The following is a 25,092-nucleotide window of genomic DNA, read 5'->3' as shown; positions in this document are numbered from 1 at the left end:
CCCATTCCCTCACTCTGCCATTTTAAACTTTCTACATAAAATCTGAAACATTTTACATCTAAACACAAACTCTGTGAGGGTAGGAATGATATCTGTTTTTTTCTCCATTTTATTGGTAGTACTTATCCCATAGCAGGCTCTCAACAAGTATTTGTTGAATGAATTAATGAATCATCATATTAATTGTTAGTAACAATTTCTTTTTAATAAAAAAGTCGAGAAATAATGTAATACTTGTGTAGCAGCATTCAGAATTGGCAAGTGTTACCATTTTGTCATTTTCACATCACTATTTTCAATATAAAAGAAATGGAGTACTACAGATAATTTTGAAGTCTCCTTCGTTCCCTTCTCCCATTCCTTTCTCACGTCACTTTCAATATTTCATTTCCAACTCCTTTAATTCTCCAAATTTTCCTCACTGGGATGAATAACGAAATAGTCAAATCTTCTTTTCCTAAATTGTATTATTCAATAAAATATGTATTGGGGATAACATTTATTGCAACAAAGAAAGGGAGCTCTGGAAAAATTGCATGCTCACTTACATAAGCCTAAAGTGTGATCCACATTCCTATTTCTCGTACACACTTCCCCTGCAAATTCAAAGTTCTACTATTTAAGAATTGAATTTTCTATGGAATCAACTATCTTTCTGAGTTTCTAAACTTGACCAATATCACAAAAGCTCAGAACTGCAATTACCTAAAAAGACAAGGTTTCTCAATGCATAAAGGTTAGAGGAATGATTTTTAATGAAAATCAAAAGCCTCTGATTCCATATTCTTCTAAATTTGCTGAGATGAAACGTTAGGTCTGTGTATAAATATAGAAAACCTATGTTAGTATGTTTTTGTACCTTAGTACTTTGAGTATCTAAGAGGCATGATGATTATGATTCAAGAGTAATATCTTCATGGACACTAGCCCATTGGTGGTGGTGGCGGTTTAATATTCATGGCAAATTATGGTAATAAAGGAACTTTTGAATAAATGCATTTCCATCCCAAATTAAATACTGTTCTGCTGAATCAATTTGCTAAAAATAGAGACAGACTTAATGAAACAACCCGAAATCAAACAAATCACACTGTTTTCTGTAATCCATGTGTTGTGACTAATAACAACTGAATGCAATTTATAAAAACTACCTTCTAATTTGGACCAAAAACAATTGTTTAAAAGTCCTGGTGATATTAGTCCTTTAGCTTTGTAGTTCAAGATTAGGAGAGATTTCTGTACCCTGTCCTCTGTGATCTCACAGCATTAATCATTCTTCTATTAAAATTTTCCAGACTATTATCTCCTTTAAGGCCCGGGCCAAGTTTTATTTGTCTCTGCAGTTCCCAATACACAAGGCAACGGCGTGTACTCAATAAGAAACTGTTCAATACCAAATGAAAGGATACAAGAAGAAAGTCTTCTATTTTCAATTAAAAATCTTATGTGCCTCTAAGCCATTGAAAATTCTGAGCTCATTATAGATATTAAATTCACCATCCCCAATAATATGTATGTATAACCAGTACAACCAATTTAAACAAATACCTTAGCCAACTCAGCTCATCATTTTCCTTATGCCCTTAAGGAGACAATAAGTATTCAGGTGTTTGATTGCTATGAATTTTTCAAATAAGTATGGAACTCTGGAGTCACATTTCAGCAAATACTTCCTATTTAAAACCCTACAGCTGGCGTCTGCCTGGTCAACAAAACTGCTCTAGAGTGTGTGTGTGGATAACAGGTCTTTGGTCATTTCAAGTAGGTGATCTGCCTCTGTTGTAAGTTTTAAATATCCTTTAATTTAGCATTCCCTACAATGTACTCTTTGGAACACTAGCTGTATTGAGAGAAAAGCTTACTACATTACAATGCATTTGAGCAATGCTGCATAATATGTATCTCTTTATATTGACATGTAATAAACAACTCTGAGAAATATTTTACAGAAGCCTATTTAAAAATGATTAAACCAATATTTCTAAAACTTTTTTAGTTTTTAGTAGTACCTATTAATTTTGCTTAGAACTAGTGCTTTGAGGAATATACTTTGGAAAATATTTTAAAATTGAATCTCAAAAATCCTAACAGATTTGTAGCAAATGAAAATTTATTTTTTACAAACTATGAGTTTATTTAAATAAGAATTGATACTATTGTGGCTCATGCTCTTGGTTTTCCAAGTTTTACATGTAAAACTTGGATAATCCCTCCCCCATTTGGGTATTTTCTATTGCAGAGTTATTAATTCCAAACTTTGCAACTGGGCCTAGTAAGTTAGTAAGTGCGTCCTTTGCATAAGATGATGTCACTGTAAAGCCATCTGCGGGACACTGCTCTGATTTATCCCCACTCCACTGTCTACATCTCTAAGGAGACATTTCTATGAATTGAAGGTCACTGAGGACATAACCTATGGCCATACAGAGCAATGTTAATGAGTTTGCATGAGAATTCACTAAATTAGTTAGTTCTTTTTTGCCAAACTAAAGAATTTACAGATAGTATGGTTGATGAAAAGCATATTATGTGATTCTTAGCTAAGCTTCTTCAAATGACTCTGAGTTATTAAAAATCTCATCTTTGTTTTGTTTTAGTAAAAACTGAATCAGTAAATCTTCACTTTTTCCATGATATTTAATGAAATTCTAAACATGGCCCAAACTGAACTGCTTATGGAGCAATTCATATGCATCTTGTTTTCAGAACAACACTCTGAGTCTGGAGAATGGTTCTCACCCATTTTATTGATGGAGAAACCAAGGCCACATGTAATGGAAATAAACCTCAGTTCTTCTGACCCATGATTCAGCCCACTTCTCATTCTACTTCATTACCTTTGAAGTTAAGTAGATAAGATCCTAAGAGCTTCCTTCTGATCATTACCATTTAATGTAGATATAAACTTGTTTTTGTTAATGGGCTTTAACAACTGACATTCCAATTAAGAAATATAGAATAATATGACATTGATTAATTTTTTATTGTTATTTTTTTCCCCATGCATTCTTTATCTTCACTTTATACTCAGAATGCCTAATTTTCTTCTAGGAGGGCTACCTCATATGTTTGGTAACTTAATTTTATGCTGTTCTTCTGAACAGAATCAATAAAGATTTTATAGTATAAATGAGATCAGTTCAGTTCAATGTGCTCTGTGTGTATGTGTGTGCATGTATCTTTTAATAAAAAATATCTTTCTGGTTGCTTTTCTTTTGCTACAGGAAACCTAATAGAGCTTGAAAAAATTGTTTAAAAATTAAGGACAGAATTATTTTAAACAAGTCAATGCTATGGAGTTTTATTCCTCTTAAGACTACTATCTCCAGATACATTTTTGCAGTAAAGCTCTTCTGTGGTAGACATATATTTTCTAGGGTAAATCCTCAAGAAATGACACTTTGTAAAATCAGGAGCAAGTACTTAAAGGAAATGGCTACAGCTATGTGTAAGCTCAACTCTCAGCTTTAGGTAATTGATGACAAATAACTGAACTTTCTCTGCAAGCGCACACTTTGATTTCCTTCAGAGCACAGATAAACTACAGTCAGACTTAATAATACAGGCTGCACAAACATTGTTTAGATGTGAGTACCTCAGAGACTGCTTTCATTTTCTCCAGCTAACAAATGACAAAGAACTAAAATAACAACCTGTGATATCAATTCTGCCCTTTTGACTTGATAAATTCCCATGGATTACTTATTTAAAATTATAACAAGAATAGATATAAATCCTTTAAGCTAATTTCTTTTTTACTATGTCTCAAAAAAGCCTGAAAATGTTTGCCATAACTTTTTTAGAATACAAATTATTTATTTTGCACTTTTTTTTTTTTGATATGTGGCTTATGGGAAACACATTACAATGAAACAAAGAAGATAAAATGGATGAATCCATACAATGTTTTCCTGTCAGTAACAGCTAGAAGTTATAGCATTAATAGATAAATATTTTTTTCTTTTCAGTAAACAGGTTGATAATTTTTACATATTTTAAAAACATTAGATTTTCAATGTGAGTGTATAGGAACACTGAATAGCCATTTTCAAACCTGCAGTATAAATTTCAGACTCCATCAGTTGTTCCAAGAAGTCTAGACACTGCATCACCAAGATAGTCACATTTAGAGAAAAAAAAAAAAATGTGAGATTGGAAAGGAATTGTGTTTTTGCCTATGTAAGCTGGGACAAACTGTTTCTATAACTGTGGAACCATTGATTATTTCTGTGGAAACAAAGAAAGAATACCTCAAATTATTAGTTCCGAATTTACTCTCCTCTTCCACCAAAACAAAACAAAACAAAAATGTTTTATATATTTCCTGTGAGAAAGCTTTTTATTTTAGTTATTTGTAGAGCAAGGGAGGGTCTAAGAAGTTTTCACGTTTTAATTTTTAGAATTTAAATTTTTGAAATTTTAAAAAATAATTGCTCAAACTGGTTCATTTGGAGTTATACTGTTTAGATTTTAAATTGTTGCTTCCAGTCCTTGCTATAAGATTTGTAAAGCTGCTTAACAAATTTCATAGAGGGGAGTTGTTCAGGTCTTATCGAACCCAGAAAGTCAATGAGAAAGATACAGGAAAGTTGTAAAAATGTACCTCCAAGTGGAAGCTGAGCAGAAGAAAGAAGAGATAGTGGTAAATGATGCTAACAGCATGCAGTGTGAATTACTTTCAAAATCATGTAGTTCAGAGTTTCTTTTAACAAGGCAAGGTTGAAAATATAGGGAACAATCTAAGTTATAATTTGTCAGGATTGGATGAATGACTGAGGAAGAGGTGCAGTGTTATCTCAAATAGAGGTATTCTGAAGCTCTGAGGGCTATACTTTTTTAATTTGTATAATTCTGTCATCTCAGAGTTGAGGTGCAATGCCTTGACGTTGGATGGCAAATTGATATTTCACATACTTGCTTTGATTAAGTAGTAATAGCTGCCTCGAGTGTAACTCTAAAAATGCCTTCGAAGTTACCATGTCACTCAAAGGATGAGAGACCATCCAGAGAGAGGAAGAGCACTGCAGAGATTCTTCTTGAAAAGAAAGGGTGTCTCCACTAGGGCATGGTAAAGCTGGACTCCCACCTGGAACTTTACTGCTCAGTTATTCCTCTGCTCTTTCTACTGCTGATGAAATATTGGATAATAAAGTGGATCCTAATCCAGAACAGTAATAGTGTATGCTTTCGTGTTTTAAGTTAATGTTAATATATAAGGCAGGAAAGGTAGTTTTTAAAATATTAATATAAAAATAACAAAGTAGAAAGTTGTGAGTGATGAAATAATTGTCCCTGAAGAGTAGGTGGAAGTGAATACAGATTAAGACATACTTCTACAGGGAGTGAAAGCACTTGAAGAGAAAAGAACACGTTAGTGGGATTGATAGATAATGGGGATCCAAAATTCTTAGGGGTATGAAGCCTCTGTCATCCCATCCAGTTCCTCAGAGCAGCACTAAACATATCTCACAGAGAGGTGTGCATTATACTATTAAACAAGAACACAGGTAGTCCTCATAGTATTCTAAAGTGGGAAGCATTTGCTGGTGGTATACAGCAAAGACAGTAACAAGAAAAAATCTTGGATCTCATCCTCAGATTGAAGATTTACAAAACCTCACCCCCTGCATTCCCATGTGATCACAAGTGACTACAGGCCTTCAATTTTGCAGAGAAAGAAATTTTCATGAATGTATTGGAAAAAACCAAAGCCCATTAGGTTCAAGCATGGGCATAGATCTCTGCTGCAGTAATAAAAATAAAAGGTAATACTATGGGAATATAGCTGATTAAGAAATTATATCTTAAAATTTGAATCTAAAACAACTCTATACAGGCACTACGAACTTTCCGTGCCTACCCCACCCCTGTTTTTTGGTGATAGGTATGGCCTAACGTGAAATCTAGAGAAAGATGGGACAGAGGAGAGATTGAGTGGATGACAAAGACCACTTAGTAGGTAAAGATAAGTAAGTCAGATAAAAACTGAGTACTAATTGTCTATCAGATTGCACAATGAAGGTCCTTTGTAACTGTGAAAGCACATTTACAGTGGAGTGGGAATGACTTACTGGGTTCAGTAAAGAATGGGAGGTGAGTAAGTAGTAAAGATAATAAGAAGATGTTATGAAGGAACTTATGCCAATACATTTGACAACTTATATGAAATGGACAAATTTGTTGAAAAGTACAATTTAGCAAAACGGACTCAAAAAGAAACAGAAAATCTGAACAGCTCTATAACTACTAAAGAAATTGAATTCATAATCCAAAACTTTTACACAATGAAGTCTTTAGCTTCAATTAGCTTCTCTGGTGAATTCTACTAATATTTAGAAAATTAATAATATAATCTTGTATAATTTTTGCAGAGAATACTAAACAATAAACACTTCCCAAATTATTTTATGAAGCTAGCATATTCCTTATATCAAAGTTTGACAGGGACATTACAAGAAGAGAAAACTACAGCCCAATATCTTTTATGAACATTTATATAAACTTCTTAAATAACATTTTAGCCACCATATATACATACACACTCTCTACTGGATTTATTTTAGGTGGGATTTATTTTAGGATTGCATGGTAGGTTTAACATTTGAAAATCAATTAACATAATTCACCACATTGAAAGAACAAAGATAAAAATTAAGGCATCATCTTAAAGGATTCAGAAATATCTTTGACAAAATCTAACATCTGTTTATGATAAAATGTCTTAACACACTAGAAATAGATGAGAACTAGGAATAGAGGTCTGTGTACAAAAAAACCTCACAGCTAGCACTGCAGTTTATGATGAAATACTGAAAACTTTATATTTGAATTTTAAATGAGATAAAGTTGTCCAATATCACATCTTCTAATATTGTCCTCAATGTCTTAGACAGTGCAATAAGAGAAGAAAAAGAAATGAAAGTCATTAAGATGAAAGAAATAAAACCATCACTATTCATAGATAACACAGTTGATACGTAGACATTCCAAAAAATATACCAAAAAAGAAAGAAAACAATTATTAGAATTAATAGGGAAATTTGGGAAGGTTGCTGGACACAGGTCATTTAAAAAATGTACTCTATATACCAGCAACAGATAATTAAAAATGAAATTTAAAAATGATATTTTATTTATGTAGTATCAAAGAATCAAACACCTAGAAATAAGTCTGAAAAGAGACATGAAAACTTCCATACTGAAAATTAAACAGCCTTGATGAAAGAAATTAAATAAGACTGAAATAAATTAAAGACATACCACATTCACTGATTAGAAGACTCAATATTGTTAAAATCTCAATTCTCCTAAAACATATCTGTATAATCAATGCAATTCCAATTGCAAGAAAATTTCTTGGTGCAAATGAATGGGCCCATTCTAAACTTTACATGGAAATGCAAAGGACTTAGAAGGAAACTTCAAAGAAAAAAAAAAAGTTGAAGGAAATATACTACTAGATACCAAGAGCTGCTACTAAAAGGTCATGGTAATTAAGATAATGTGGTATTGTTACAAGGATAGAAAACTAGGATAATGGAACAGAAAAGGGGGACTAGAAACAAATATACTGTAGATATAGGCACCTGATTTATAACAAGAGTGCCACAGCCATTCAGTGAGGAATGATCTCAATAAATGATGCTGAATCAGCTGGATATCTAACAAAAATGACGCTGACTCCTTCCTCACACCATACACAATTAATTTGGGATGGATCACAGATATAAATATTAAAAGTATAATAATATAATTTTAGAATAAAACAGATTAAAGGCTTCATGATCTTGGGAAAAGCAAAAGTTTCTTAAATATGACTCAAAAAAGCTAATTATGAAAGAAAAGTTTGATAAATTGGGGCTAATTAGTTATGAATATCTGATTATTAAAAGGCTGGGAGAAGATATTTAAAAGACATATATCTGACAAAACTTGTATACAGAAGATATATTTTTAAAAATCTACAAATCAGTAAGAAGACAGAAAACTCAATTTAAAAAAATGAGTTTGAATAAACTATTAATACACAGAACAACTTAGATTAATCTTCAGGGAATTATGCAGAACCGAAAAAAGAAAGAGGAAAAAAGCCAATTCCAAAAGATTATATACCATATGATTCCATGTATAGAACATTTTGAATATGTCAAAATTTTAGAAGTAAAAAATAAATTAATGGTTGCTAGGGATTAGAGAAGGAGGTTGTGGGAGTAAGAAGGAGACAGGTATGGTTATAAAAGGAAGGGATCCTTGCAGTATTGAAACTGTTCAGTATCTTGACTGTGGTGGTAGATAAACCTATATAGGTAATGAAATTGTATAGAAATGCATACACACACGAGTGAGGACAAGTAAAATTGGAGAAATCTGAATAAGATTTGTGTATTACATCAATGTCAATTTCCTGGTGTGATATACTATAAGTTAGCAAAATGTTTCCACTGGGGAAATTGGGGCAAATATATAAGGGATCTCTCTACATGATTTCTTTAAACTACATCTGCATCTACTATGATCTCAATAAAAATCTTATCTAAGAAAAACCAAAAACAACAAAATTTTAAATATATATGGTATTTATATATATATATATGTGGCTGATATAAATGGCCAATGTGCATATGAAAACATATTAACCTCACCAGTTGGTCATCAGGGACATGCAAGTTAAAAGCATTTATGATACAACACTATACTCCAACCAGGTTGGCAGAAATAAAAAATACTGCTGATAACAAGTGTTGGTGAGGAAGTGAACAACAGGAACTCTCCTACACTGTTGATGGGAATTTAAACTGGTACAACTACTCTGTAAAACTGTTTGGCAGTGCCAGTGAAGAAGAACATTTGCAGAAGTTACGTCCAAGCAATCGCATTCCTAAGTATGCATACAACAGAAATTCTTACAAACCAAAAGATATATCGACTTATTTAAAGTAGCATTATTTATAAAGATTCCAAGCTGGAAATAATCTAAATATTCATTGATAGTAGAATTAATAAACTGTAATATATGTATATTTTATAATAATATAAAACAATAAAAAAAACCTGCTCTACAAATATGGATGAATCTCACAGATACAATGTTGAATTAAAGAAGGCAGATATAAAAGGCTTCATTCTGTATGATTCTGTTTAGTTAAAGTTCAAAAACAAAACAAATCTGCAGTGACAGAAGTCAGGATGGTGGAAACTTTTGTGGCGATAATAAAAGGGTAGAGACACAAGGGAGGCTTCTGTGATGATAGGAACCTTTTATATCTTGATCTGGATGGTGAATACATGAGTGTTTACACTGTAAAATTTATTGAGCTGTAAATCTGTGAATTGTGTACTTTCCTGTACATACATATGTTATACTTCAATAAAAGAGTATTAAAGAAGAAAAAGACCTTCAGAGAAAAGGAAAGGCTGACCTTTAATGAGCGCAGGGACAACTTGTGCATTCAAAAAGGATAGAGTGAATGGATTCGGATATGAGAAGGTTGGGAGATTTGTAAATTGTCTACATTCTCTTTTCACTGTTTCTATTTCTGAGGCAAGACATGAGGTTAAAGTGGGAGGTGGTGGGCTTGGGGTTGTGAGAGAAAGTATAAAACAGTTGGCTTAGAGAATAGGAGAGTGAATGGATCAGGATTATGCAGTAAGATTCTGGGCAGTGCTGAGAGGCTATTTAGGTTGCATGGTCACAAAATTAATGTGAAATTCATCAGCATAGTAGTATGTTTTACACTAGCCACATTCAGCTGTTCAAAAGAATTGGAGCAGCCAGGATTGAATGCAAACAAGATCTATGTTTTACCAGAAGAGTGTGATGGAGGAAGAGTTAGCCAGGGGAAGGTGAAGGCACATGAAGGAAAGTGATTGCACTGTTCCACTACTGATTCTAATGGATGTGAGGAAATGAAGGGGAAACTGACATTGAAATAGTTGGAGGCAATAAACAAAAAGACAGGCTCAATGGTGTCAAAAATTGTTGCAATAAGGGTCACAAAAGAAGTGTGTGGAAGGAAGGAGGTGGTCATCAGAGTCTGGTTATGCAGGAAAATGACTGAGTGAAACTAAGATTTGGAGTGGGTGCAGTGACTGCTAATGACAAAATCTTGGATAGGGTAGAGAAAGGTCACCAGAAACCAAAACCTCAGGAAACTGAGAGGCCAAAATGTTTTTTTGTTAAATATTAATGAAAAATACACATTTTTAATTCACTTTCTAGCAACATTCAGTCAACCATTTTTGAGCCTCTACTATGTGCCAAGTATTGTGTTGAGTAACCATATACGATAGCATTAAAGCATAAATTGAGCATTACAACCTGATAAGGTCCAGAAGAAACTGGTTTTGTTACTAACCCATTCAGTGTACGGCATAGCTCATTTCTCCTTTCGGATATCATGTGTATAAAGCTATTTTTATGTTTTATTCATTATTGCAATCCTTATTGCAATCCTGGGAACATTTAGCATAGTTCCCAGGAAAAGAGTAGTTAATCAAATCCTTACAAGTTGGTTCTTTTTTGTATTATTTCTACTTTCTTCTGTTAGTCTTTCCATTAAACATTTGAATTTGCTGTCTGCTGACACCCTCCTGGCATTCCTTAACATTCTCTATTATTTTTGTCATATTAGTATGGTTTATCAATGGTAAAGAATTAAAAAGTTCATGTGAAGTGATGACCTCTTGAAGTGACAGAGTTTGTTAAGGCCAAATCAACTTTATTATCAGTCTATAAATTTGAAATCATCCAGAAGAAATCACTTTGACAAATATCCTGACTGATCTCTTGTCTATAAATAGTTCTGTTAGAAACTTACATGAACACACAGCTGAACAACTAATATCCTCAGGCTCTTCAGGTTCATTCAGTGTTTTTTCTAGGAGATTAGGCTTGCTTCTTTATTTTGGAAATGAAAGCACAGAGGAATTTTGTCAAGAAGACAAGTGAACTAAGAAATCCTCAATGTGCCTGGGAGCTTTGTAATTTTCTATTTAAGTTTTGTGACTAAAGCATTAAATTGGGTTGTGTAAAGATGCTTCAGCCAGAGTGAAAGGGAATCCATCCAGACTGCCACACACACACACACACACACACACACACACTAAATTCCATTTCCACACAAAACATTTCCTCTCAAAGGTCTCAGGCCCACACATCGTGAAAGTCAGTCATCCCAATGGACTAGAGTAGATGATACAACTCAACAAAATGAAATTTCGAAGATGCGCCTAAAAGTCCCTCAAAACAGAGTTCAGTCTCGATGACAGTCAACAAGCACATTCTTTTTGAATCTGTTTTTCAGTCAAGAGGTTTTCAGAGACAAAACTTGATTTACTCAACTATTTAGAATATTCATATTAGAGATTGATCCAAGATGGGTGGGAGTAAATGCAGGCAGGGAGAAAGGGTGGAGGAGAAAGAGGGAACAACGTTCTTAAAAAAGTGGGAATAATAGAAAGCAACAACAAGTTACAAACTGCAAAAGTAGGACGTACAGCTATTTGACTCATTACTTCTAGGAACTGAGCATATTTAGGAGAGAAAAAAAAAAAAACAGATTTAAATGGTACTGCTCTATCCATGTGAGCACACACAGTTTTGGCAATATGAAAACATAATGGAGGAGTTTCTGCCAAGCTACAGATATTATCATCCTTGTTTCCAAGCATACGAGGAGTTCAAGTAAAGAGCCAAAGGCAAAAAGATAGAAAGATGCCAGAGTCCAGATTCTACTCCTTGCCGTTAGAATTGAAGAGGAGTTTGTCTGATGACAGCTGTCAAACAACGGAGAAGCAGAGCATATTATATTGGGATAAATTTTAACCCGCTCCCACTGAGTTCTTAGAATCATTGTGACCTACATCATCTCACTTATGTTTGGCTACCCCCAAACCTACCTGCTCATAGTTAAAAGCACTCCCTTCCTAACCTCCTTCCTCCGTGCCTTTTCTGTTTCTACTGTGTTTCAACCTTTTTTTATCCACCTACAACACAAATCCAAACCCTGTCCCTCAAGCTGAGTCCAAATACCCAATTCCCGTATGAAGCCTTCCTTCAGTCCCCTGTTTGGAATTAACTCTCTCCTATGATATCTAACAGCTCTTTACCTGTACCTCTGCTACAGCTCTTAGCAGTCAAACCATGTAAACTCCTACAAGAACCATGCCTGATTCATCACGGTATGTATTTATGAGACTGACGCGCTACCTACTGCGCTAACGAGGCACCTATGGTATGTATTTAATATGCACTTGTTGAAAGAATGAATGAATGAATAATTAAGTACTTGGGTGGAAAACTCAAGGTTTTCAGGGAGAACGTTAAAAACTCAGGGAGCCTAAGATCAGCTAATAAAGCAGGCCTTTGTTTTTATTAATTGAATAATTCAGGGCTAAAATGAAGGGGAAAAATTAAAATTAAGAGAAAACTCAGAACCAGTAAAAAATATTGCCCTACATTGTAAATGTATTTGAGAAGAAACTGGATACAATTACAAAACAAATTAAAAAAAAAAAGAAATGGGGGGCTGGCCAGTTAGCTCAGTTGGTTAAAGCATGGTGTTGATTTCACCAAAGTCCAGGGTTTGAACCCTGTACTGGCCAGCTGTCGATAAGATAAGATAAGATAAGATAAGATAAGATAAGATAAGATAAGATAAATGAATGAATGAATGAATAAATAAATAAATAAAAGTTTTAAAAATACAACTACATTAGGACAAAAGGAGACTGTTCATCAGATATAGAATTAAGATATTCCATCATAGGAAGATCTCGTCTACACAGTGATGACAAACATATTGGTAGAATGAAAAATATTCTAAAGGTGAAGCTGAGGCTGGGATCACTATAATGAAACAATGTAGCTTTGAGAGGTGAAAGAAGATGAATATTGGGCCAGGGTAGAGAAGTGAGTCCAATAAAGTAGGCTCACTTTTTCCTTTGCCATTAGAGAAAAAACAGTGAGGCTGATTACCAGAATCTGACACCCTTAAATTTCTCTGTGAAAATGGTGGCAAGTCCACTGCCTAAGAATACCGGTGCAGTACTGTGAGCAGAAAGGGGAAGATCTGAAATTTTTCATTGAAATAGGTTGAAAGATGAATACTTGGGATTACTTCATTAAAAAATTAGAGAGAGATGCAACCCAGGATAAATGACAGAATTTCAGGCCCCATTGTTGTTATTAGCTGTGGTAGTGAGGGTGCTGTCAAGAGAGCAGTTGAATTGATACTCAACTGTTTCTGGCTGGAGAGGGAAAGAAATGGAATGGGGGAGGTGATGGACTCAGTGGAAAAGGAGAGATGCAAGAATGAAATGCTGATAAAGCGAGTAGAAGGTTTTAAGATTTCAGAAGGGGAAGCATTACGGTTAGGTCCAGCAGGTAGCTGGAGCAGCTTGAGGGAAAGGTCATTGGAACCAAGGAGGTTAGAGAATGCTGACACTATGGTATTAATGAGACAGGAGTTAAAGGTAAGAGGAGATTGATGACAAAAGGGCATATCAAATGTGGAAGTTGGCAAGGAGATTAACACATAATAGCAACAAGAGGGGGAAGAAGACAGCATCCTGGGTCAGCATTTTCATTAAAAGAGGAGGAATTTGCCCAAGGCCTGGAAGAGGCAACGGTGATGTGGAAGACAGCTAACACCTCCTTTCAGTTCCATTGGTCATAGGGAAAAGTGAAGTCTCCCTTTGAGAGAGTGGTTGGAGAAACCATATTCTTAGGAAGAACCAGATTTTAAATAAGACATGAGAAAGAGAGAACTTTCTGTGCAGAGCATGAGGCTGCAGAAGAATTTATTTTGGGGTTTATAAAAGTGCTTTCAGAGAGGCACAGAGGAAAATATATCACATGAGGTCAGTCATAAATGGATGGTCCATTGGACAAGCAGGACAGCATGTCTTGAGAATAAAGACAATATGAAAATAGAAGACCCAGAAGTACTGAATTAGGATGGTGATTCAGATGAGGGTGAGGCCTGCTGGCATTTCTCATCTCCAAGTCCCAGCCAGGCCAGATGAGACTTCAGACAATTTCATCAGTCTGATATACAGATGCCTATTAGTAATGCTAAAACTAGTACTTGCTTGCTCTGTAAACATTCTTTCTTCTTTTCTTCCTACCTCCTCATTACTAGAAATTGTTCACTCTTGGGAATTGAAAGAAAGATTGCACACTTGAATTCAAGTTTAATTTAAATCTAAGCAGATGTTCCCTTTGGTGAACTTTGCCAAATGATTGTATCTTGAAAAATGGCACTTAGAAACTACATTAGGTGCTATTATTTTTGACTAACCAGTGCTTTCACAACTTCTTAGTGGGCAGGAAGAAGGGATACCTAAAAAATAACTTACTACTGGTATTAATCAGAAAAACTTCTCTGAAGTGTATCAAAACCTTCCAACCAGAGAATAATCTAGCAACATAACTAAACTTTTCTTTTAGTTTTGTTTCTTCTTGTTTACTTTTGTTGTTATTGTTTTTCCTTGGTATATTAATTATTATGCTATGGGGCATATTAACATGTTAACAGAGTATTTTTGGTGTTCTCTAATTTAGCGTAGGAAATACCCTTATTTGATGAATACATTCTGTTTGTTTTATTTTCAAGCACTTAGATAGGTGCTTGACAATAAACTGATTTGGGGACGATTCATAGTCTACTGCATTAGCTTGAAGATCATTTAAAAAATAAATTAGTCTAATGCTATGCTTGAAATTAAAGCAAATTAATAATGAAGATGATGTCCATGGTAAATATGCATGTATTCTGGGAAAAAGGAGAGGCTAAAAAATGGAAACCTAATTTTTGGGAGGATTGTTGATACATATTGCAAAGGATTTTTCAATCTGAGCACTGGTATAAAATTACACAAGAATCAGTGCATTTCTTTTTCAAAATGATCATTATCTATTTAACACTAGGGGGTTAGAAGTAGTTTTCCATTTAAGATTTTCCAAGACAATGTGAAATACTCAGAATAATAACATTAGCCAATAAAAATCTAGGGAAATATGTCATCTTTGAGTTGTTTAGCATGATGGATAACAGAGACTTGTGTTTGCATCTATGAATCTCAGCTCTCTTGTAAAATGGGGTCAAACATTCATGTTTTAAAGGATTTTTGAAAAATATTAACAAAATAATGCATACAAAGCACTTAGCATAGAGCTTTGTACATATCAAGACCCGAATAGACAGGAACTGGTTTTATTATAACTGGTTTTATTTTTATTGGTACTATTATTAAAAGGTAAAAATGTTATTATCTTAATAGTTTGATAGCATGAGACATCAACTTGGGTAGGAGATTCTCATCTATTTTCTCTTGGAAATTGCATTGATAAGACACTTGGGGTACACAGAAGGGCCTTCTAAAGCCATGGGTGACAGACACAAAACCTACATGAAGAGATAGTTGCAAAGGGGGGGAATGGGAAGAGCCTGTGTTTCTGAGAAAGAAGGGGAGAGAGGAAACCTAGAGGAGCTAGCAGAAGGCAAAAGAGAGAGATGCCCATGAGTGGCATGACCCTGCACATGTGGAGGGGAAGGGCTGGTGAAATCCCACTCTGGTGAAGCTGCCAAAGGCCATTTTAAGCACAAAGATGCATCTTTGTATTCAATTTGAAATTGCCTGAATGATCATTGTGTCCATTACTGAACACATCCCAAGTCTTCACTAATGTGACTGAGTGGGATTTTTGTGAGAAAATTAGAAAGGAGATACGTTTCACAAAAAAATCAACACAATGTAGAAGAAAGAGAGCAGATGGCATGACCATAATTCCTCAAATACTCCAATATACACTGCAGAAAGCTTCAGTCTTCCAAACGGTATGGTATTGGAGATTTTAGCTAATGATCTGGTTTCAAAATTTTGGGGGACCCAGTAATATCCAGATTACATTCTTAAAAAAAGAAAAGAAAACCAGATACAATCAACTCAACCTTTTATGTTCCAATGGATGGGGAATATTAAAATTTGAAGGGCTGAAAATTTGCCCCAAATCTTAATATTTCCCATCCATTGGAAAAATAAGAAATAAAGAGTCTGAGACCTAGCTCTCAAAAGAAATAAAACTAGTGGAACATACAAGCAATCAAACAAGCAAACCAGAAGTGCACTTTTTTGTGTGTGGTAGCAAAGAAGGCAGCCAAAATGAAAGAAAAAGAAAAAGAAAAGGCAATGTAGATATCAAATTACTCTTCATTTTGATCTCTGATTTTCTTGATCTGGTCCCTCCTAGTTCATTGGTCCTTGATTGCTTTATCCTAGAAGACTTTAGTTTCTGTTTAGGGACTGGGGACATTCCTTCACTAATTCAAAGGCTACTATGGACACTGTTTTGCAGAAACATTAACTACAAAACTTTCTAGAGTTTTGGTCCTTCTCTTTCTTTTCCCCAATGGAGTTGTGTTTCATATATAACATTCAAAATATTTATTGAAAACCAATTATGTTTAAAATACTGTGAGTGGCTGATATAAACCAATCTCCTCTTTAAAGGATTTCATGTACAGAAAATAAAGATACATGGGTTTGAATATCTACAAAAATGCTCTTAGTTAAGTCTTATCTAGAGCATATTTATCATACGTAAGAGAAATTTTTAAAAAGAGGGATCAACGACTAAACTGTGATTCAACATCAAAAGTAAAAATCAAAAGTTTCATTTGTAGATTCTACAGAGGAGGAAAGGAAGAATGATGAGAGGAGTAAACTTTTATTTGCATGTTTTTTCTTATCACTGAGCAGCTATTTCCCCTTAATAATGACCCACATTTCCTCTGGGAATACTGATGTCCCCATTCCAAATCCCTTGGCCAGAAATGGATAAAAATAATCCTAGCAGAGCCAGTGAAAGTTGAGGTGTTTACTTGAGATTTTGGGGAAGGGAAAACCTCTCTCCCTTCTATATTGAGACTTCTAGAAGTGACCCTTTCTCTTTCCTTGTATGGCGTAACGTAAGCATGATGTCATCACTATGACAACCACTCTGCTACCATGACAGGGAGGACCTAGATTCATCAGATATGAGACTATGAAATGTGAAGATGAAATGCAGATTAAGTATAAAGAAAACAGGTGTTCAGTAGTGTCACTTGAGCCAGTTCTTCCTGTGGTTTTTCAGATATGTGAATCAATCAATTTCTTTTTAAATGAAACCATTTCAAGCTTGGTGTTCAACTGTTCTTTGTGGTTAGGTAGGTCATGTAAATTAGGAAGGGGAAACTAGACAAGAGATAAAATTACTTACAAAGAAATACACAACATCACCACCTCTGATAGAATTAGCCAAAAACAACTCAGATCAGTGATAACACAGGACTTTGAGGCTTCCCTGTTAGGCATTTAATCTTTCCTTATCCTGTCCATAAAACTCAATTGCTGATGGAAACTTTTCTAACAGTGATAGTTTGCTATCCATTTTAAATGTTTATCCAAATCTGATTTGCTTCATTATTTTAAATATTTTCACCACTATTTTAAATATATTATTTTATCCTGCATAAATTCAAATAAGGATTAATCTATTTTTCCCCAAAGGAACCAATACATTTCCAAACTAAGTCAAATTCTGTTGGTCTTTTAAAAAAAGCCAGTAACTCAAGAATTTTTCATAATTAAGAGACTCTAATTGACCAGAATTTTTTGAGATCTCTTAGGAAACCCATACGGAGAATGACCACCCTCATTCTGCATCCTCCTTGAACTAAAAACCCATCACAGTGCCTGAAATTACATCATTAGCCTTAAATGTTAACATATTCAGAAGTTAGAATTTTATCATATAATTGACCCCCAAGATACAGTTAGGAGAATTCTGAGAAACAGGTGCAGGTTTGTTTTCAAAGGAAAAGAAGAAACTATAAGACCAGAACTAGTATAAAGTTCTGAGACAAAGTTTTTAGAAAATCCTAGGAGAAGAGAACATGAGATGCAGAACAAGTGCAATAGAAAGGGCATATTGAATAATCCCAAACTAATCTTTTTGTTGGTGCTGACCCTGTACATGCTACTGAATACTAGACCTAGCATACCCTGCCACTATATTTCTGCTATCAACCCACTCCACTTTCTCACCCAGTTGGATTTCCCGTGACTTTCCAGTGTTACTCAGAGTGGCTTGCTCTACATACCATTCATCTAAATCTTCTGTTAATTTTTAGAGACTGACTTTCCCAAACAATTTCATATGGTGCTTGTGACCCAAATGCCCTATTTCTGTTATAGACTTTGCATAATTTCTGAATGCCTAACACTAAACTCCACAAGTTATTTTAAATATCAAATGCTACATGAGAGTGCAGTAAAATCTAGACACAACCAGGTCTGTAGTAAGCATTTAAAGAAAAGACGTGGCTGTGGATTCCTTTTAATCAGTATCTTCCAAATTATAGTTTCCATGGAAGGAGTGTTCCAAGGGATATTTTTTTTTTACAGGTGTTCCATATACAAAGGCATTATTGTGTAAACTAATTCAAAAGATGATGGGATAAACCAGGCTAAGCAGGTTTTTAGTTTTTCTTGAGGGTAAGACTTCATTTTTATCTTTTCTTCCTTCATTCTTTACATCCACTAGTTTTCTCCTCTGCATTCTTTAAAGCATAAATGTTTATTGTGATTCTTTGTGTTTTTAAGTACAAATACAGTTTGCTATGTTTTTCAAATGTATGTAAACCTTAAAAACTTTTTTAAAAGTATAACATTGATATCTCATAAGACCAAGGAGCCTTCTCTAGGACCTTGGTTTTTAAACTTGACTTTACGTTGGAATCACTTCAGAAGACTTAAACTACTGATGCCCACAAATATCCTGATTTAGTTGGCCTAGAGTGTGGCTGGGGCTTTGGGATATTTAACGCTCCTCTGATGATTCTAATATGTTACAAACTTTTACATCTACTACCCTAGGGAAAATTTGGGAAATGATACTTAAATATGTTCTCTAAGAAAATCTATATGACCAAAAGAACAATTAAGTTTAAGTGATAAATTTGTGTTGAGTACTCTGAATTCCAATCATTCTTCCATGGGATTTTATCTTGCATTGGGAACAGAAAAATAAAATAGGAAAAAAAAAAAAAAAAATCCCCAGAGGAACTGAAAGTAATTGTGAAGGGCACAGGAGATAAGTAAATATATGCACAATAAAATTTCTTCCTGATTCTACACAGGATTCATTCTACAGGCACTGAGAAAAAATAGAACAAAAACTACAATGTCCTCATTAGCAATGAGTCACAGTAAATCTGCAGACAATGAATGTCAACTTGGCTGTGAAATTGGGGACTCAGTTGAGAGATTTATTTCTAGTTTTATATATTTTATAAGTACAAACAGTGAATAATCAGGATTAGATGCTGCTAGTTACAAAAAGAGCCTTAATGTCCAAGTACAATGTAATCCTCTTAGCTGGCACTGACACCAGTGGAAAATAAAAAGGGCCATTTAGTTACTATCCTAATTGCTTAGGGAGGCAGAGGCTTGTTGACATGGTGTTATCATACAAATATATATCACATGAGTCTTGGCCCACTTTAAAAATAGACCTTTAACTAATCACATTAGTAAGAGCTCCCTAAAAGTCAGCATGTAAAAGGACTAGAAGGACTTCATGCCCTCACATTACTGCAGTAATATTTGTAAACAATTGAGGTTCCCTCCTCTCCAGACTAAGAGATGAGACTGAGCTCTCATTCTGGTTTCAGGCCTTTGTAATTCTAAAAGTTATCTCTTGGTAACTAACAATTCCATAGTGGATACACACACTATGCCAGTGTGCTGATTCATTTAATTTCATTTTTCTAGGAGTTTCTAAATATATCATTTTATCTTGCATAAATTCAAATAGGGATTAATCTATTTCTCCCCAAAGGACCCAATATACTTATTTCCAAACTAAGTCAAATCTGTTGGTCTTCAAAAAAATAGTCATTGGAAAGGAAGAAATCATAAAGGAAAAAAACAAAATGTAATAGAATTCTGGAAGGAAGGGAAGAGTTTCAATAATAGAGGAAAATTGACATTCTACCTTTATCCTATCATCAGTTTAATTCTCTCCCATTATTTTATTTTATCTTTTCCCCATTCACACTAATGCCTGTGATTGGCTAACTGGCTTAGGGTAGTGGCTCTCAAACTTGAGTGCATCAGAATCACCTGGAGAGCTATTTATTAATGAGATAGCTGGGAACAGCCCTAGCTTTGGGCTCAGTATATCTGAAGTGGGGCTTGAGCATCTGTATTTCTAACAAGCTCCCAGAAGGTGCTAATGCTGTTAGATTAAGACCACGTCTTGAGAAACAATAGCTTAGAGAAGTGAAAAAGTTAAGCCAGAAACTTGGAATCCTGGGAACTGAGGAAGACTGAGTATCTGTATGACTATTCTGGTATCTCATCTATTTCTCACAGTGTATGTCTGTTGGTTATTATCACTATCTTCATTTACAGATGAGAAGGCACCTCCAGAGAGGCCATACAAAGAGTACTGGGAATAGCTGGGATTTAAATGCTTATCTTCTTCAAAATTCTGTTTACTCTCTTACTGCATGCTGCCTGTCAGGTATTACAATGGAATGAAGTACTGTTGTTGAGCTGTCAAATTCTCACCGTCTTCTCATTCTGTCTGGTAAACTATGGTGAAGAGGAGATGATGAAGGGGACGCACGCAGAAATGAACACAAAAACTGCACTTCCATGCTTTATTTAACAAGAATGCTTGGTTGTATTACTTGCTTTAATATTCATTTTCTTAACACCCAAATTAGTAATTTTAGAAAAAGGTCTGTGAAGCTGATGTGCTCTGCTTTAGCTGAGTAGTGGCATTCCACTGTTGGTAAGATTCCCAAGAAAAGGTATTTTAGGAACTGAGCCCAGTATACATGTATACACTTTAGCAACATAGGGATTAATTCCTCAAATGGATTTGAAGTCTAAATGGCTTGGGTAATAAGTACAAATGTCGATAGAGTGAATTTTAAAGCCAACACATGCCTTATAAACTATAAGCTAAGAGCAAAATAATTCAATTGAGTTTAGGATATTAAAAAAAAAAAACCACTCAAATCTTGCCTGACCTAACCAAGTTCAAGAGCATCAACCAAACATACTTTCCTAAAAGAATGAAAACAGGGGAGTTTTATCTGCATGAATGCTAAAAGAATTTTAAAAAATGAAAAAAACAAAAAATGGAATGACTGCTTACTTTACATTTATATCCAGTTTTGTAATGAGAAAAATCAAGGGGAAAAACATCTCTTTGAGAGTAAGAAATTCAAGAAACTAAAATCCTTAGACAGAAACAATCAAAAAGAAAGGCTTTCAAAAGACTAATTGATATTTTATCCCTTTGAATACTGTTAATCTTTAAGAATTTTCAATGTCATTTAGAAAACATTAAACTCCTCATGGACTTTCAGGATAAATTAGGACGAAACAAATAAGAAAGAGAGAGAAGAGAGCGTAAATTTTCCTGCTCGATGAAAGAGTGCCTTGTTTGATCATGGATGAAAATCCTATTTAAGGAAAATTAGCCCTATGTCCGTTGGCTGACTGCCTGTCTTCAGTAAGCTCTCAATATAAGTGTATCACTAACCGTTTGAGTGTGGTGCTTTTCCATTTAATTAATGAAAAAGAGCTAAAGGCTATTACTTATCCTGATTACCATACAAATGATGGCAGGGCCCCTGGATGTGTATCTTCCAGAGAATCTGTAAAAACCATGACACGGGTTATTGAAGACTAGACCAGAGGTAAAGGTGCTAAATAATTTAGACCACAGTGTGTTTGAAATGGTGGGCATGTGAGGAACCCAGGCAATAAAAAGAGGATAAAAGTATTTTCAGAAGGTGACACTGCGGAATCAAATATAATGATGTTAGTAAGATAAATAAACAAGATGGCTATTTAGGGAAAATAACTAACAAAATGAAACATTTCAGGTAAGCACCATTACTGAAGGGCAGTCATATTTCTAACAGACACATTGTAGGTTTCCACCAATATTTTAAATTATTTTATGTAAGAATCATTTCCCAATAATTCTACTTTCTCAAATCCTTTTACTATTTCTTCCATTTTCTTGTTTGTGAGGTTTTTCTATCCCATTCAGAAAGCTCTCTGCATTTAGTTGTTCATTTAAATTTCTAAACTTCTCGGGAATTCCAAGTCTGTTTCTCTTGTGCTATTTTAATCCTTTGAGTTGAAGTTTAGGATTATATGTAAGGTGTGTCTAGCAAATCAGCATTCTCACATAGAGGGATCATTTATTCAATCAATAAATATTTATTAAACAGCTACCATAGGCCAGATGCTACTAATTAATGGAGATATAAGATAAATAGGAGTAGTCCCTGCTCTAAAGGAGTTTGTAGTCTTGGCTCTAGAGGGAAAGAAAGATAATTAATCTGAAGATGGTGATTCAGAGTGATAAATGTTATAATGAAGGTACTTCCAGAAACCTAAAGGAATAGAGAAAATGGCAACTTTAAGACAAAATGGAAGGAGGAGGGAGGTTTCCAACAAAAAAAGCATCTGGGGCAATTGCTGTGAAACAAGACAGTGTTTAGAGCAAGACCATATTTTACTATTAAGATTTTTACTTAAAAAATTTTAATAAAAGCATAATTACATTAAAAAGATAATGAAAAAAAATCAGACAGTGTTAGCAAGTTAAAGGGTAGAAGAAAAAGTATTCTAGACAGAGGGATTGTTTATATTTATTATATTCCCACTTACAGAAAGACCCTGGAGGGTTGGCCCACACTGGGAACAAGAAGCACAGAAATAGTAAGAGGTGAGTCTGAGGAAGTAGGCACCAGGATCATGAAGGGCCTTGTAGCATGGCCTAAGGATGGAGAATTTCGTCTTTAAGGCTGTGGAAGGATCTGAAGCAGATCACTGTTTTGATGGCTCTGGAATTGTAGAGAGAATGGATTGAGGTGGGATAAGGCCTGAATCTGCAAGACTAGTTAGATGAATGTCATGCAAGTCCTGTTAAGGAATGATGGTTACCTAGAGCAACTTTCTGGGGAAAAAAATCCTAAATTTTAGGCCTGTGAGAGAAAATTCAGGCATCTGACTAGCCTAGTATTGCCTCCACATTTTGTCCTTTGGAGAAGTCAACATTGAAGTCTTTAACTGAGGCAAATCTTTACTCAAAGACTTTTATTTTTATAAAAAGTTTGAGCCTTAGCACCACAAAGGAAAAAAGGAATAGCAGAGTCCTTTACCTCCAAACCTCCAGGGACCTACAGTCTAAAGAAAGGGTGGAGGGAAGATGATGAACTATGTATAAATATCTACTATGTCAGATGGAGCAGAACAGGTGCTAACAGAGGACTTTGAGAGTTTTCAAAATAAAGTGACACCACATCTGGCTGTGAAAATCAGAAAGAGATTCATGGAAGAGATAGACCATTAGAGATGGGTAAGATTTGACCAGCAGAGACTACAGGTATGGCAGAGAGGAAATTCCAAGTAGAAAGTCAGTCTGAGCAAAGGCAAGCAAGAAAGTGCCCACAGACAAACACATCCTACAAATAACTGTGACCGGTGAAATAACAGAGTCATACAGGGAGACAGGAAGAAAAACAGCTGGGAAAGTAGCTTGAGGATTACACCATGGCAGACTTTGAACATGAGGCTGATGAGTCCTTCTTAACTGTTATAGCCTTTGCATTACGGCTCTGGACTGGGAAAATAATACACTAGGAATCTCCATTTCCAAAATTCATTTGATTATAGCCCGTCTTGCTTCCCAAAAGAATTTAAGGCAGCTTCCAAAGTTGTCTAAAATATTGTAATGTCAAATAAGTGAGAAAAATGAGGCAAAAGAAAAGTAAGATGAAGTCAGCAAGCAGGCTAATAAAATACATACTATTAAAAATTCATCAGAGTTACTTAGCAATACATTATTCAAGTCACCATGTCCATTAGGTAAAAAAATAAACCAGGTGCATAGAAGAGTGATTCCCAATATGGAGGAAAGAGTGCTGTTTCTCCCATGAATCTGAAAGGAACAGACACTGTAGCCTAATAAACAACAGCCTTAAAGTAAGCAAAGCAAGTTTCCAGGAGCTATTTATTATAGTGTCCTTCAAACGTAAGTGAACGGCAGTGTGCCAAGGCACACTTCATGAAAAGCTATTTTTCAGGGGTCCAGTGGGATGCAGTCATCCAGGTAAAACAGCTTTCTCAGCTTAATCCAGGGATATAATTTAGAATATCCAAGAAGAATGAATATACTGCAGAATATCCAAATATTTCTCCAAAAAGTATTTTCTTTCACAGCCAAGTTTCTGAAAGGTATGAGTGGCAGCGATTTTGGAATTGTTATACTTTTGGCAAGTACTTGGAACGCAGCTTTCTTTGTTGCTGGTTACATATAAGCCCATATGTTTTAACCATTAGCTGAAATTGGCATTGGATAGTCTCCAATGGAAGAAGCTAAAAAGAATTTAAGAGAACCCACTGATTCCCTCCAACACATACACCTTTTCATTTGGAGGTTGGTTGCAGGATGGACAATATTCTCAGAAAAAAATTAGGTGTGCACTCACAGAGAGACCAATGGGCAACCATCTTGATGTTCTTCAGTATGACGTAGTCGTAATACCCACCTCCCTGTTGAACAATCTCGGTAAGCTAACCACAGCTTTGAGTAGTGTAACATTTCTGGTATATACTGGTTGCGAGTTCAAGGGTTGCTATTAGAAAAGATGACTTTAGATTTAGAAAACTGATCTGTATCTTACTTTCTGGCAGTAATCAGATGGTCGGAAAATGTATCTACTAAGATAATTGTTATGTTAAGTCCATATCCTTACAGATAAAGTTTTTTTAAAAATGTTAATCTCAAAATTTATTCAGGCATTTGTGTGAAGGATGAATAAGAAAGGGAAGGGCCAGGTATTGACACCAGAAAAACATTGCAATAATAAAATTAAAAGGTAAGAAGGACACAGCCTGCACCAGGGAATAGAAGGGAATGGGTAGAAGAGATTCAAAATAAATTTAAGTAGAACCTACATGAAAAAGGAAGATTGCAAGTGGGATAGTATGTGTCAAAATGTCTCTGAGGTT

At 34.8% G+C, this 25,092-nt stretch overlaps 1 protein-coding gene across 5 annotated transcripts in view; it reads right to left on the bottom strand.

Annotated features, from left to right (window-relative positions):
• Window positions 1-25,092, bottom strand: part of RBMS3 (RNA binding motif single stranded interacting protein 3) — a 672,503-nt gene that overhangs the window by 5,507 nt on the left and 641,904 nt on the right. The gene's annotated exons all lie outside the window — the stretch shown is intronic.

Source organism: Cynocephalus volans, chromosome 11 (assembly GCF_027409185.1).
Source record: "Cynocephalus volans isolate mCynVol1 chromosome 11, mCynVol1.pri, whole genome shotgun sequence".
Taxonomy (NCBI): Eukaryota; Metazoa; Chordata; class Mammalia; order Dermoptera; family Cynocephalidae; genus Cynocephalus; species Cynocephalus volans.
Note: the sequence above shows the minus strand (reverse complement) of the source record. Positions and strands in the feature narration are given on the sequence as shown.